Below are 4454 nucleotides of genomic sequence, written 5' to 3'. Positions count from 1 at the left end.
TTAACACACTTGTCACTCAAATGTGAGGGGAAAATTTATACATAAATTATACAAGTGGGTAACAATGACAAAAATTACCCTATGTATATTTTTCAATAAACTAATGAAGGATTTAGCCACCAAAAGAAGATAGTAAGCTAAGAACAAGAAGAAAAAATAAAGGGGGGGATCCTTTAAAAAGAAGATTCAATGGAAAAAACAAAGCTATGAAGAACTCACCAATATAAGGATGAAATGAAATAAGGTGTATATCAATACAAGAGAACAATTAGAGATTTAAAAAGTGGAACTTATGAAATAGGTATATTAAAGTTCTCCTTGCTGAAGTATCTTTTCCAGTTTTCCACTTATTTGTTTATTTATTTATTTAAAGAATTTATTTATTCATTTGACAGGCAGAGATCACAAGTAGGCAGAGAGGCAGGCAGAGAGAGAGGAGGAAGCAGGCTCCCTGCCAAGCAGAGAGCCTGATTGGGGACTCCGTCCCAGGACCTGAGATTATGACCTGAGCTGAAGACAGAGGCTTAACCCATTCAGCCACCCGATACCCCAGTATTCCACTAATTTAAATCTGATTAAGGAAAGTCATGTTTACTAAAGAAAGAGATTATATTTTACTATAAAGACTAATTCCCCAAAGTATTTAAAGCATCACATCCTACTAATGAAATTGATGTCTTGCCTCAGTGATTTAAAGTCAGTTACATTGCCATCTTAGTTTTCCTTGTCTGTAGTTTTAAATCAAGCTCAGTCCATGAATAAATAAACTTTATATAAATAAGGTATTCCCTTGCAAAATTTTCTCTAATGTTAATGAACAGTGAATGCTTCAACACTAATATGGCATAATTTCAGTTTATTATAGGGGCATAACTAGAGAGAAATAATCAAATAAGTCTCTTTTTAAGTATTTATTTTATTCCAATATTTTTGGATGATTTTGAAAAGTTCCTTGTTATTTCCATTATTTGAAAAAAATCTAGAAATCTGACTAAATGTATTATATTTGGGGACTTTTATGAGGGGGGTTAAAAAATTTACAGGTTTCCTGTGATTTAAACATATCCACTATTTTCTCTCTCAGAGAATATGCCAGAAAATCTGCATGTACCCCCAGGGATTTTGATGAATACATACATTTTAGATTAACTGTCTTAAGAAATTATTATTAGCATGATTATTTTACAGTATTCTCAAGAAGAATAATTGCATAAAATGCCATTAGAGTATAGAACATGGCACAATTAAAATTACTCTCTAAACATAGAGTGATGGCATAAGTAAGGTAAATAGACTGGGTTTAATACAATTGGGAATTTGTGGAGATGGGGCAAACTGAAGAGAAAATGCCCCATCAAAAGAGAATAATGTGTTGCCAGCTGGTGGTAGCCATATAAGAAATTGATCTTAGTGATGCCAGATCTGATTTTTCAAGGAATGATGAAAATAGACATTTTTAAATTTGAAGTCTCTTGACTTAAATCTAGACAATCACTTCTTCTTACACACTGATGGGAATCAATATGGAAGCCAAATATACCAATTTGTGGGCTGCCTCTATCTAGCAGGCTGACAATTTGCAAAAGCTTACATTTTGCCATTCCCATGTGGTGGGTAAGATGCTAATTGTATAATGAAATGTATTTTTTTTTTATTTCTCATTCTTTGTAGGGTAAAAATAGGAATACAACAACTCTGTCTTTTACTTTTCCCTTGAGAAGTGACATTCTAATAAATGTGTACATAAATATATGTGTACATAAATAATTCCCCAAATTATTTATAAGCAATATTCTATGATTAGAGGAGAAAACTGAAGTTCTAATAAACAGAGGCTTTGAGCTCTGAGTGATTGTGTGATGAACAAAGTCTGATCGAGGAGCTCAAAACTGTTAGGATGCAATTTTTCTAACTGAAAATTAGAATATTTTTTAATTCCAACAATGAGGTTGGAATATCGTCGACAGTAATATCAGATCTGTAATATCAGATCAGGAATGACTAAGATTAAATGTTGAAAGTACTAAAAGTTCACTACAAGTGCATGCCAGAGACATAGACCAGGGAGCAATGTTAGTGTTCTCCATCTCCTCTCTCATTTTAGACCTTCCCAGTCCTTTCCTGCACCCTTCCATTCTATCTCTCAACAAAAATTTCTATAACTAGGTAGCAGTGTGAATATATAATCAGTATTGTAAAATTTAATATTATTTAAACAGATACACTAACAAAATTCTATAGAGCTCAGATCAAACATACTTCAAATTCCCCTCCCCACTGAACCTCACTAAAATACAAATTCCTTGAAAGAATGATTAAAAATTCAATTCTGTATCCCAGGGAAAATAGTCTTTCACATGGAAAATGATCAATAAACAAACAATATTTATTTAATGACAGTATTGCAGTATACATAGCAATATGTATGTTATCTATATCTATATATCTTTATATATACCCCAAAATATACATATCCTTTGAGATATATATCCCAAAAGCTGTGTGTGTGTGTGTGTGTGTGTGTGTGTGTATGTACATACAAAAAATCCCAAAAGATATGGGTGTTTGTGTGTATGTATGTATGTATGTACAAAATGTTTGGATTTGTTTTATGTGGACATTCTTATACTTCCCTTAAAAGGTTGTATTGGAAATGAAAGCATTAATTACAATAGATTAATGTTACCCAACTGCCAAATTTGTGTCAACAACAACATAATGGTGAATACATTTTTTTTTTTTTAAGCCATAGCCATTATAAAATCATTATTGGGGAAATACTGATGAATCTAATAATCATTAAAGACAGTGTGATATTTGCTACAATAAGAACTGTAGATAACAAGGAGGATAGTTTACCGAAACCAGAGTTGAAAACCAGGGATTCCCTGGAAGAAATCACTTTTAAACTAAAGACTTGAAGTTGGCTAAAGGAAAGTTTTCTGTTGCTAAAGTTAATATAGAGGAAAAGAGTAAAAGACTTGAGGCTGAAAAAATCAGGGGCTATATTACTTAATAATACTATGACCATCATATAATGAACTTGATTTTCACCCATGAAAAACCCGACTTCAATACAGAGCATTTGGAGACACTGTATTATATTACACCAATCTATATTGTAATACCAGAGTTGTTGTATTGAGACCATTAGAATGCGGGCTATTTCAGTAATAAAGGGGAGAAATGGTTTTGGTTACCAGTCACCAGAACAGCAGTGATGGAAGGAATAGAACTAGAGAGATTTGAACCCAATGAAGTTGCTCTCTGTTAGGTAAAGTAGGCGAAATACTAATGATTTCATGGGGCTTAACATGTATACTTGATAGAACATATTGGTTTATTGACAGAATTGAGAATATAGAAGGAACTAGCTATAATGTTTAAGTTTCTGGTTAGTGAGTTGCTGGTAATAATATGATTATAGTGGACATTTTATAATTAATAAAGCCTTAAAATAGTAATTATGTGTTTGCTATATTAAACTTTCTAATGTTAAAACTAATAAACTGATATGACATTCAATCTTTTCCTTTCTCTATAAAATATGTGGCATCTGCAGATTGAATTTCTTCTGGTTTCATGTTTATGGGAATATATATATGATTACTAAGAAATGTAATGTGGTTTGAAGAGCTTTCTTAACTTATTTAGATAAGACCTACCTTATGAAGAGTAATTTAATAATTATTCCTACACACACACACACACACACACACACACACACACGAGGGCAGTGATTACTACTTTGTGGATATCCAGCAACAATAACAAATTAATTTATTTTTAAAACATATGTTTTGAGCCCTGCTCTGCAGAGTTCTTCTGGCATCAGCGCTTCTCAGAGCATTGTGGCACAGCATTGCTGGGTGTACCTTGCCTGAATTGTAGTTGATATATTCAGCTATAAATCCCCTTAACCACTTCTCACCAAAATGACTAGGAGGAGGAATACCCAATAGAAGAAAAATTCGGAGACCGTGCCCTCTCCACCACAGCTATTGGATATGGACATAAACAGTATGTTGTTAAGGGAACTCACGGTAACAAATTTCCAGGCAATGGCTAGGTTGGAGAAAACCATTAGTAACAACATAGAATCTCTAAAGACAGAAGTGAGAGTCACTCGGGAGAAGTTAAAAATGCTATCAGTGAGATCTAATCTAATCTCAATACTCTAACAGCTAAGATAACAGAAGCAAAAGATAGAATTAGTGATCTAGAGGACAAAATGTCAGAGAAAAAAGGCTTGGAGGAGGCTTGGAACAAATAGGTTAGAAGCCATAACAACAGAATTAGGGAAACAAATAATGCCATGAAAAGTTCCAGTGTCAGAATTATTGGGATCACTGCGGGGGTGGAAAAAGATGGAAGACTAGAAGATAGAGTTGAACAAATTCTGGATGAAAATTTTCCCAGTCTGGGGAATGGAACTAATGTTTGTGTCCTAGAGG

This window comes from Mustela nigripes, chromosome 1, assembly GCF_022355385.1.
Source record: "Mustela nigripes isolate SB6536 chromosome 1, MUSNIG.SB6536, whole genome shotgun sequence".
Classification (NCBI taxonomy): Eukaryota; Metazoa; Chordata; class Mammalia; order Carnivora; family Mustelidae; genus Mustela; species Mustela nigripes.
Note: the sequence above shows the minus strand (reverse complement) of the source record.